We start from the raw sequence: 12697 nt of genomic DNA, 5'->3' as shown, positions 1-12697 counted from the left end.
CTTGACAGTTAAAAATGAAAGTTCGGAGATGTTAGACGAGGAAGGAGTGATACTGTATACGTAGACACATGTCACGTGTTAGGAACTTTTACTGAAGAAACGTTTAATCTTGAACGGCATCTTGAGCTTAGAATGAGTTAGCCATTCCAGACTAAATGTTTAGTCAATAGATTCTCCTAATCTAAGGTATAGTACCATCCCCCCAGGATGCGACCCACCACATTCGACTAACACCCAGGTACCTACTTACTGCTAAGTTAGCAAGGGGCAGCAAGTGTAAAGAAACAGGCCTAAAGTTTCCATCTAAGCCGCGGATCAAGCCACGGACACCAGAGCATGGGTTAGTAGGGTTATTGAAGCTTAGGCCCATACTTAGCTTACTGCTAAGTATGGGCCAAGTAGACCTGCTGCAATGTTCCTCCACTAGTATGTTCATGTGTGTTTTTGAGTCAACCAGGAGTGGAAGTGACCTGCGCCTCCAGGACCCACCTGTTCCTCTCCAGATCACTCACACGCTTGCTTATTCAACCAGCACTTTGTGTCGTGCTCTCCCTCACACAGTCACTCGAGGACTAACACTAAGCTAGTATTTACTATTTTTTTTATTGCTCTTATTATTGTAAAGTTTAAATATTTTAATAAGGAAAGTGAAGCGATGGAATGAAAGGAAAATTTTTACATCAATTAGAGAGTAAATTGTGATCACCGCATCATGTGTTGCAGCATCACGTAGAGAGTGCACTGTGATCACCATATCATATGTTGTAACACCACGAAGAGTAAATAGTCTGTGATCACTACAAGTGTTACAACATCACACAGACAGTAGTGTGTGATCACTACATGTGTTACAACATCACACAGACAGTAGTGTGTGATCACTACATGTGTTACAACATCACACAGACAGTAGTGTGTGATCACTACATGTGTTACATCACACAGACAGTAGTGTGTGATCACTACATGTGTTACAACATCACACAGACAGTAGTGTGTGATCACTACATGTGTTACAACATCACACAGACAGTAGTGTGTGATCACTACATGTGTTACAACATCACACAGACAGTAGTGTGTGATCACTACATGTGTTACAACATCACACAGACAGTAGTGTGTGATCACTACATGTGTTACAACATCACACAGACAGTAGTGTGTGATCACTACATGTGTTACAACATCACACAGACAGTAGTGTGTGATCACTACATGTGTTACAACATCACACAGACAGTAGTGTGTGGTCACTACAAGTGTTACAGCATCACACAGACAGTAGAGTATGATCACTATAAGTGTATATTTGCACCTAGTATGTGTAGTACAGTGTATCTTTGCACATAGTATGTGCAGCAAAGTGTGCCAGTCCGCGTGGTAATTCAGCTCCCCGTGTAGAAAATATGGTGTTGATATTTTATTTGTCAAAAGAAATTGCATTTTTCCCCCCGGGTCTCTTGTTTTTTCAATGTACACAAATAACTCGCAACTGATGACCTGCTCCCTGCAGTCTGCGGTCACTGCAACCCTGGTTTCCTGATCCATACAGTAACAGTGTTACATTCCATTTTCTGTTTAAAAATATCCCACTTAATAAGTCACGGTATTCTTTAATTAACAGTAGTAAAATAATTGCCAAAAGATTTGAACTAATTATTCTATTAACTCTGGTAATAAATGTTATTATGATATATATATATATATATATATATATATATATATATATATATATATATATATATATATATATATATATATATACATATATATCAATAACAACACTGCGCTAGCGAAGGATTCGAACCCATGTTGTACTGACCCGCCACTGTGAGAGAGAACCACATAACGTCTTAACCCACAGGACCACCCAATCCTACTGTAGGATTGGGTGGTCCTGTGGGCTTCATGTGGTTCTCGCTCACAATGGCGGGCCAGTACAACATGGGTTCGGATCCTTGGCTAGTACAGTGTTGTTATTGATCAATACCACTCGTTCGTGGTTACATATATATCCTAGGTAGTAGGTACCTCCAGAGCAACCACCCAGGGAGGTACTACCGTCCTGCCAAGTGAGTGTAAAACGGAAACCTGCAATTGTTTTACATGATAATACGACTGCTGGTGTCTTTTTTGTCTCATAAACATGCAAGATTTCAGGTACGTCTTGCTACTTCTACTTACACTTAGGTCACACTACACATACATGTTCAAGCATATATATACACACACACTTCTCTGGGTTTTCTTCTATTTTCCTACTAGTTCTTGTTCTTGTTTATTCCCTCATATCTCCATGGGGAAGTGGAACAGAATTCTTCCTCAGTAAGCCATGCGTGTCGTAAGAGGCGACTAAAATGCCGGGAGCAAGGGGCTAGTAACCTCTTCTCCTGTATACATTATTGAAGTTAAAAAGAGAAACTTTTGTATTTTACTTTTTGGGCCACCCTGCCTCGGTTGGATATATATATATATATATATATATATATATATATATATATATATATATATATATATATATATATATATATATATATATATATAGATAGATAGATAGATAGATAGATAGATAGATAGATATATACAATCAATTAGCAAGAACTCATTTAAAATTAAGTCCTTTCTAAAAATTTCTCTTATACGTTTAAAGATTTTTTTTCGATTATGTTAATGCAAAAATTAATAATTTTGTACGAAAAGAACCTCAGAAAATTTACCTAACCTTATTATAACAAGCGCAATTTAAATTAGCCTAATCCAACTAAATATATTTTACATAAGTTCACAATAATTTAATAATAAACAAACACAATGATATACATTTTTCTCGTTAGGTTCAGAATGAAATTGGCGAAATTAGTGCATACACAAATTTTCACTTGTCTTATTCGGCAAAAAGAGCGTTGCTATTAAAGCCAATATCCCAAGTTTTACCTATTCGGCACGACATATAATATAATATATATATATATATATATATATATATATATATATATATATATATATATATATATATATATATATATATATGTTCTTTTTAATAAAAAATACCTTTTCCTGGGCACGTAATGAAATCTTGGTAACTGACATTTAATAGCTTGAAATAGAGAAGAGCAGAGAGAATACTAATAGCCAGATTCCTTCTTGGGTAATAAGCTTTGCAGAACTTTACCTGAGTGTCAAAGTCTTAGAACACGACCCAGATAGTGACCTTCCTTCTAGAGTCTCCTGTGAACACTCTTGACATTCTTGACTTGTCATCCAGATCACTTCAAAAGAGTTCGGTGTCAATCACTCTGAGCCTAACATTCATAACATCACACACAGATAAACAAGGTCTTATGCCTTATGTCTCTCATCGTCTCTCTCGTATTGACAGCAAATCTACAGGAAGACTAATCGGATGTTTAGTCCTGTTAAAAGATCACATTTGTAACTTCCGTCTTTCATTTGCTTATTTAAACTTCACTTTGGCCTCGAGGGACTGATATGTACATAGGACTTCAGTAAGGACCGCTTGTGGTGGGCCAGAGACCCAGGAGAGGTCTGACGCTGGTGGTGGTGGTAGTGGTGTGGTGGAGTCACATGGTGTGTGCGCCACCAGAGCGGCTCGCAGCCTCACCCTCACCTCCGACGTCACCACCAACACTGACTGACTCCCTGGCCTCCACTCTAGCCGCCACCACCACCACTACCACCATTACCACCACCACAGTCATTCCTGAACATCACCATACCCCCCATAGCCACCACCGCCACAGTGGCTCACAGCCCGTCCTCTGTCATGCCCGCCATCACAGCTACCACAGTGAAAAGTACAGACAATTGCTATTTAGCACATGAGAACATAAACTGTCTATGTCTCCCTAGGTGGGAAAGAAAATAAGAAAGACCTTAGAGTAGTTTTTATCATTAACCTAAATAAGAGATGAAATCCCGCAGGAAACAAAAATGAGAAACAGTAATCTGTATATTTCGACCTTCAGCTGGCGTCTTCTTCAGCATAACACAAAGCAATGAGGAGAACGCTTCACTATTTATACAGGTAGAGTGACTAGAGGCAGAGGTTCCTGATTCCTAGAGATGCTAGTTCACTTCTAAAAGTTAACTTTTTTGTGAGGACTTGAAAGTATGAAGATTACATCTCTTAGTGGTTGCCCTTTTAGTAGACATGACTTGTCACATAATCTTGTCCACATATGTTAATGCTGGAGTTTCTAGTGAGCTTTGCATTAGGTCTGTTATTAGTTGCCAGGTGTTGCATGATTATACATAACGTTGTGATATGTTCTAGTGAATGTTTGGTTATTACATCTAGAAATCAGTTTATTTTAGTAAGGTACGGTTTCACTTAATGTTACTTCAATTGATTTCCGTTTGTATGAGTCTTATATTTTGTAAATGATTTTGGCGTCTTCTCAATAGATTACGTGGTGTGAATTCTTGACATGCTGAAGGAATGAGAGCTTTCTTCAGTGTCTGTGTTGAGTTTTCCTTGTTTCAAGGTCCCCGTCAGATTCGTCTCTATGTACACTAAATAACAATATAATCTTTTTAATTCGTGAATATATTCTTCAGTTTTCGCCGTCCAAAATCATAAAAAAAGGTAAACTGCAGACATTGCGGAGAGGAACACCAGAGTTCGATGCCTCATGAAGAAACAAACCATATAAAGAAAAGCTCAGAACACTTAACCTATACATAGAAAACTAAAAATCCAAAGAGATTTCATTCAGACTAATAAGATTCTCAACAATTTTAATGATCAGCAGAAAATATAATCTTCTGGGAGCATTTCTCCAGACTTGTGCTCCCATATTTATTTATTCAGTTTGGACTAAATAAAGCAAATAAAAATTATTTTTTAATGGAGGCAACACAGATGATTAGCAAAATCAGATCCAAAATACAACTACCAAAATGGCAAAACCGTTTCACCTTGTTATAACAAGCAACAACAAATACATAACTAAGTTTACTTTTCGTACAACCAGAAAAATTACAAAACTGACATTAGGAATATACCAATTACATATAAATATATATATATATATATATATATATATATATATATATATATATATATATATATATATATATATATATATATATATATATATATATATATATATATATATATATAAATACAGCGCCCGTTTCCCACCAAGGCAGGGTGGCCCGAAAAAGAAAAAGTTTCACCATAATTCACTCCATCACTGTCTTGCCAAAGGCGGCGTGCTTACACTACAGTTATAAAACTGCACCATTAACACCCCCTCCTTTAGAGTGCCGGCACTGTACTTCCCATCTCCAGGATTCAAGTCCGGCCTGCCAGTTTCCCTGAATCCCTTCATAAATATTACCCTGCTCACACTCCAAGAACACGTCAATTCCTAAAACCCATTTGTTTCCATTCGCTCCTATCTAACGTGCTCACACATGCTTCCTGGAAGTTCAAGCCCCTCGCACACAAAACCTCTTTCACCCCCTCCCTCCAACCTTCCCTAGGCCGACCTCTACCCCACCTTCCCTCCGTTACAGATTTATAGACTCTCGAAGTCATTCTGTTTTGTTCCATCCTCTCTATATGTGCGAACCACCTCAGCAATCTCTCCTCAGCCCTCTGGATAATAGATTTGGTAATCCCCCACCTCCTCCTTGTTGCAGCATTCACCACCCATGCCTCACACCCATATAAGAGCTTGGTATGACTATTCTCCCATACATTTCCGTCTTTGTTTCCATGGACAGATTTCTTTGTCTCCACAGACTCCTCAGTTCACCACTCACCTTTTTCCCCTTCGTTAGCTCTATGACTCACTTCATCTTTCATAGACCCATCTGCTGACACGTCCACTCCTACATATTTGAATACATTCATCTCCTCCATACTCTCTCCCTCCTATCTGATATCCAATCTTTCGTTACCTAATTTTTTTGTTATCCTCATCACCTTACTCTTTCCTATATTCACTTTCAATTTTCTTCTTTTACACACCCTACCAAACGTACCCACCAACCTCTGCAACTTCTCTTCAGAATCTCCAAAAAGCACAGTGTCATCAGCAAAAAACAACTGTGACAACCCCCACTTTTTCTTAGATTCTTTATCTCTTAATCCCACACCTCTTGCCAACAGCCGAGCATTCGTTTCTCATACAACCCCATCTATAAATATATTGAACAACCATGATGACATCATGCATCCCTATTTAAGGCCTACTTTTACTAAGAAAAAATCTCCCTCTCTCCGACATACTCTAACCTGAGACTCACTATCTCCATAAAAACTTTTACTGCTTTTAATAACATACTACCTATTTCATACATTTGCAATATCCGCCACATTATTCAGTTATCCACCCTATTATTTGCCTTTTCTAAACCCTTGAATGCAACGTAAACCTCTTTAATCTTATCGAAATACTGTTCAGCTATATGCTTCACTGTAAACCCCTACCCTTCCTAAAGCTTTCTTGTTCATTTACCATCCTGCTCTCCTTAATATTAATTCTCTCAATAATAACTCTCCCATATGCTTTACCAGGTATACTCAACAAGCTTATTCCCCTATAATTTTTACACTTTCTTTTGTCCCCTTTGCGTTTATACAAAGGAACTATGCATGCTCTGTGCCAATCCCCAGGGACCTATCGCTTTTCCATACATTAATTATATAAAAGCACCAATCGTTCCAAAACTATATCCCCACCTGCTTTTAACTTTACTGTCTTTATCCCATCAATCGCAGCTGTTTACCTTCTTTCATTCTACCCACTGCCTCACATACCTCCCCCCTACTCACAACTGGTTCTACCTCACTCCTAAACGAAATTGTAACTTCCTGCCCAATGCACGAAATCACAGCTTCCTTATCTTCATCAACATTTAACAGTTCCTCAAAATATTCCCTCCAATTCCAGATACTATCAACTCTCCATCTAACAACTCTCCCCTCCTATTTTAAATTGACAAATCCATTCGTTTCCTAGGCTTTCCTAACTTATCAAACATAAGAACATAAGAAAGGAGGATCACTGCAGCAGGCCTGTTGGCCCATACTAGGCAGGTCCTTTACAATCCATCCCACTAACAAAACATTTGCCCAACCCAATTTTCAATGCTACCCAAGAAATAAGCTCTGATAACTCTATCCACTCATTTGCAAGTCCCAGTCAAATCCAACCCCTCTCACTCATATATTTATCCAACCTAAATTTGAAACTACCCAAAGTCCTAGCCTCAATAACCCAACTAGGTAGACTTTTCCACTCATCAACTACTCTATTTCCAAACCAATACTTTCCTATGTCCTTTCTAAATCTAAACTTGTCTAATTTAAATCCATTACTGTGGGTTCTCTCTTGGAGAGACATCCTCAAGACCTTATTAATATCCCCTTTATTAATACCCATCTTCCACTTAAACACTTCGATCATGTCTCCCCTCATTTTTCGTATAACAAGTGAATGTAATTTAAGGGTCTTCAATCTTTCTTCATAAGGAAGATTTTCAATGCTATGTATTAATTTAGTCATTCTACACTAAATGTTTTCTAACGAATTTATATCCATTCTGTAATATGGAGACCAGAACTGAGCTGCATAATCTAGGTGAGGCCTTACTAATGATGTATAAAGCTACAGGATAACCTCTGGACTTCTGTTGCTTACACTTTTTGATATAAATCCCAATAATCTATTTGCCTTATTACGTACGCTTAGGAATTGCTGTCTTGGTTTAAGGTTGCTGCTCACCATAACCCCCAAGTCCTTTTCGCAATCTGTATAGCTAAGTTCTACATTATTTAACTTATAAGTGCTAGGGTTATGGACACTCCCGAGCTTCAGAACCTTGCATTTATCTACATTGAACTGCATCTGCCACTTTTCTAACCAAGAATAGAGTTTGTCTAAATCCTCCTGAAATTCCCTAACATCTACGTTTGAATCAATTATCCTACCTATCTTTGTGTCATCGGCGAATTTGCTCATATCACTAGTAATACCCTAATCAAGATCATTGATATATATTATAAACAACAATGGGCCTAAGACTGATCCCTGTGGTACGCCACTTGTTACAGATCCCCATTCGGATTGAACCCCATTTAAGCATACTCTCTGCTTCCTGTTAGTGAACCATGACTCGATCCATGACAGCACTTTTCCCCCAATGCCATGAGCTGCCACTTTTTTTAACAGTCTCTGGTGCAGTACTCTATCAAAAGCCTTACTAAAATCTAAATAAACAATATCGTATTCTTTATCATGATCAACGGCCTCAAAAGCTTTACTGAAGAAGGTTAATAAATTAGTTAGGCAGGAACGGCCCCTCGTGAATCCATGATGAGTATCATTAATCAAGCTATGCTTATCCAGATGGCTTCTTATATTATCAGCTATAATTGACTCTAGTAATTTGCCTACAATTGAGGTTAGGCTTATTGGGCGGTAATTTGACGGTAACGACTTGTTCCCTGCTTTAAAAATAGGAATTACATTGGCCATCTTCCACATATCAGACACTACACCTGTTTGAAGAGAAATATTAAAAATATTAGTCAATGGTTCACAAAGTTCCATTTTACACTCTTTAAGAACCCTTGAAAAAAGTTCACCAGGGCCCGGGGATTTATTTTGCTTTAACCGGTCTATTTGTTTGATAACCAATTCGGTAGTGACTGTGATACTGCATAATTTATCATCATCAGGCCCACTATAAAAATTAATTACTGGAATATTGTTAGTGTCTTCCTGAGTGAAAACTGAGAGAAAATAATTATTAAGAATAGAGCACATTTCATTCTCCTTGTCAGTAAGATGCCCAGAGTTATTTTTAAGGGGACCTATCTTATCTCTAACTTTTGTTCTATAAACCTGGAAAAAACTTTTTGGGTTAGTTTTCGAATCCCTAGCAACTTTAATTTCATAGTCCCGTTTAGCTTTTTTCTATCCCCTTTTTAACGTCCCTCTTAATGTCAATATACTGATTCATAAGATGACCCTCACCTCTTTTGATGCTCCTATAAATTCCTTTTTTTCTGTCCTAAAAGATATCTGAGCCTATTATTCATCCATCTGGGGTCATGTCTATTCGATCTAATTTCCTTATATGGGATAAATGTCCTTTGGGCAGCATGTATTGTGTTAAGAAAGCTGTCATACTGATAGCTCTCTTCGTTACCCCAGTCCACAGATGATAAGCGTTCTCTAAGCCCATTGTAATCTGCTATGCGAAAATCTGGGACCAGTACTGAATTATCCCTACTGTCATACTTCCATTCAATGCTAAAGGTAATTGATTTGTGATCGCTTGTGCCGAGTTCCTCTGTAATTTCTAAATTATTAATATTATTAATTATTTCCCCTTGTAGGCTGTATCACAAACTGCTTCAAAAAGCAATCCTGAACTACTTCTAAGAAGTCGTTTGATTCTAAATTCCCAGTCAAGAAATTCCAATCAATATGACTAAAGTTAAAGTCTCCTAGAATTACTACATTATCGTGCCATGTGGCCTTAACAATTTCCTCCCATAGTTGTCTGCCTTGGTCCCTATCTAAATTTGGGGGACGGTATATCACACCTAAAATAAATTTTTCATGTCCCTCTGAAAATTCTATCCAAACAGACTCTGTGTGTGTTACTTCAGACTTAATACCCGTTTTTATGCAACAGTTCAAGCGATCTCGGACATACAGTACCACCCCACCCCCCTTCCCGATACTTCTGTCTACTTGGAACAATTTAAAACCCTGTATGTGACATACAGCAGGCATATCCCGATTTTTCGTATTGAACCACGTCTCAGTAATGGCAAATACATCTATGTTACCTGCACTAGCAACTAGTCTCAACTCGTCCATCTTATTCCTGGCACTGCGACTATTTGTGTAATATATATTTAAGGACCCTCCTTTCTCTTTACCCTTCCTGCTCCTTTCCGTTTTTCCACTAAACCCATTACTGTCCTTGTCACCTAGTGCCACTGGCTTTCCAATATCCACCTCGTTTTGCCTATTACTAGTTATCCTAGTACTCATATTACTACAATGGGACTTCACTGTTTTCCCGCCAAAACCCATACCACTAACTATTCCTAGTTTAAAGACCTAACAGCTCCCTCCACTGCGTTGGCCAGTGCTCCCACCCCAAACCTAGATAAGTGAACCCCATCCCTGGCATACATGTCATTTCTGCCATAGAAGAGGTCCCAGTTGTCAATGAATGTTACCGCATTTTCCTTACAGTATTTGTCCAGCCAGCAATTGATACCAATTGTCCTGGACAACCATTCATTTCCAACTCCTCTCCTTGGCAAAATACCACATATGACAGGGTTCACACACTTCCACCTAATTCTCTCTCTTGCTAACCTATACCTGCTAATCAGGTCCTCACTCCTACGTCTGCCAACATCGTTGCCTCCAGCACTGAGACAGATAATAGGATTTCTCCCATTACCTCTCATAATGTCATCCAGACGGCTAACAATATCCTTCATCCCAGCCCCAGGAAAACACACTCTCTGCCTCCTACTCCTATCCTTCAAGCAGAATGCCCTATCCATGTACCTAATCTGGCTATCCTCAACAACTGCAATGTTTTTACCTTCCTTGTCGACGTCCGTCGTGATGTTCCCAGTAGTCGACTCACATTCGTTAGGTAGCACTACACCTTCACTTGTGGAATTCGTCAAGACGTTCTCGATGGTCTTCGTTGGTGTTTCTAGGGATGTCTCACTCACGTCTGCCAGTGCTTCCTTGGTGCTCGTTGTGACATTCCCAGTAGAACACCCACATTCGTCAGGTAGCACCGAAAATGGGTTGGAAGTTTCCACAGTAGTCTTCTGGTTTCTCGTTGTTTCTGCCTCTCCAACAGTCTTCTTGACCACTGACCAAGTTCCCCTCTTAATCTGGGGACTCACAACAGGAGGATTACTACGAATCCTCTTGTTCTCCTCCGTTAATCGTTGTATCTCCTGCTTAGCAACCCTAAGCTCTTCTTTCAGCTGCTGGTAAAGTTGCTCAAGAGAGGGCATCCTGGTTCAGATTCAGAGAGACGCACAAACATGTCTTCACAGAGCTAAGTACACGTCACCGTGTACTTAATCTCTGCAAAATTTGCTGATAGCATCTCATCCACTCTCTCATTTGCTCTCCTTCTACATTCCTTCACCACTCTCTTAACCTCTCTTTTACTCTCCGTAAACGCCTCCCTTCTTGCTTCACTTCTGCTTAGTAAAAACCTCTCATATGCTAACTTTCTCTCCTACTACTTTTCTGTCCCTCATCATTCCACCAATCGCTGTCCTTCCTGCACCCACTTTCCTGTAACCACACACTTATGCTGAAGACTCAAACACTACTGTCTTAAATCTATCCCATTCCACTTCAACCTCATTACTTTATAAGTCTTCACCTCTCTCTTACTTGTTGATGAAATTCTCCTTGTTTCTCATCTACATTTTACTCTCACTGTGGCTACAACTAAAAAATATTCTGATATATCTGTAGCCCTTCTATTAACATGGACATCCTGAAGTCTACCCATCAGTCTTTTATCTACCAATACATAGTCCAACAAACTATGCTGTCATTACGGCCTATATCATATCTTGCATACTTCTCTATCTTTTTTTTTAACATGTATTACCTATTACAAACCCCTTTCTATACAAAGTTCAGTCAAAGATCTCCCATTATCATTTACACCTGACACCCCAGACTTATCTACCACGCCCTCTATAACGGTTTCACCTACTTTAACATTCATGTCTCCCACCATAACTACTCTCTCACTTGGTTCAAAACTTGACAAACGCTCGCTTAACATCTCCCAAAATTTCTCTGTCTCTTCTACACTCCTCTCTTCTCCAGGCGCATAAACACTTATTATAACATATGTTTCACATCCGACCCTTATTTTAATCCGTATAATCCTTGAATTTATACACTTATATTCCCTCTTCTCCTTCCATAACTGATCCTTCAATATTATATATACATACACACATATACATACGCATTTTGGAAATATTTTGGTGTTTAAATTTGGTTTCTACTATTCTCCTAAACCGAATTATTGGAAATTAAGAATTTCACGGGAATACAATTTTGCTACAATATTAGTATGTTTTTCTGTTTCAGTGTTTTGTGAATAATTATTCCATTATTGTTATTATTATTATTATTATTATTATTATTATTATTATTATTATCAATATCATTATTTTTATTATTATTATTATTATTATTATTATTATTATTATTATTATTATTATTATTATTATTATTATTATTATTTTTATTATTATTATTATTAATTACTATTATTATTATTATTATTATTATTATTATTATTATTATTATTATTATTATTATTATTATTATTATTGTTTGTTTTCAACTTTCAAATATGACACTATCTTTTGGTATTTTTTGGTATATTTAAAATTCGTTTAAGCCATTATTAACTGTATGAACTCATCTTCAATACTATGTTCAATTTTTTTGTAGTCATGGCTATCACCATTAATCTGGCACACAGACATCTTCCCATACTGACACACTCTCAGTAAAAAAAATGGATAATAAAAAAAATATGGCTTGAACGATACCACCTCCATGGTTAATACTACTGTAAAATAAAACTCCGAAAACAACCATGATTGGTTAACAACTAAACTTCAGTT

General features: G+C 37.8%; 1 protein-coding gene across 1 annotated transcript in view; it reads right to left on the bottom strand.

The window, feature by feature from the left end:
* Positions 1–3632, bottom strand: part of LOC128685087 (uncharacterized) — a 278440-nt gene extending 274808 nt beyond the window's left edge. The window contains exon 1 of the mRNA XM_070086192.1: positions 3176–3632. The gene's annotated coding sequence lies outside the window, so the exon portion shown is untranslated. The remainder of the gene's footprint in view (positions 1–3175) is intronic.
* Between the last annotated feature and the right edge of the window lie 9065 nt (positions 3633–12697).

Source organism: Cherax quadricarinatus, chromosome 1 (genome assembly GCF_038502225.1).
Source record: "Cherax quadricarinatus isolate ZL_2023a chromosome 1, ASM3850222v1, whole genome shotgun sequence".
In the NCBI taxonomy this organism is placed as follows: domain Eukaryota; kingdom Metazoa; phylum Arthropoda; class Malacostraca; order Decapoda; family Parastacidae; genus Cherax; species Cherax quadricarinatus.
This window is presented reverse-complemented; position numbering and strand designations above follow the sequence as displayed.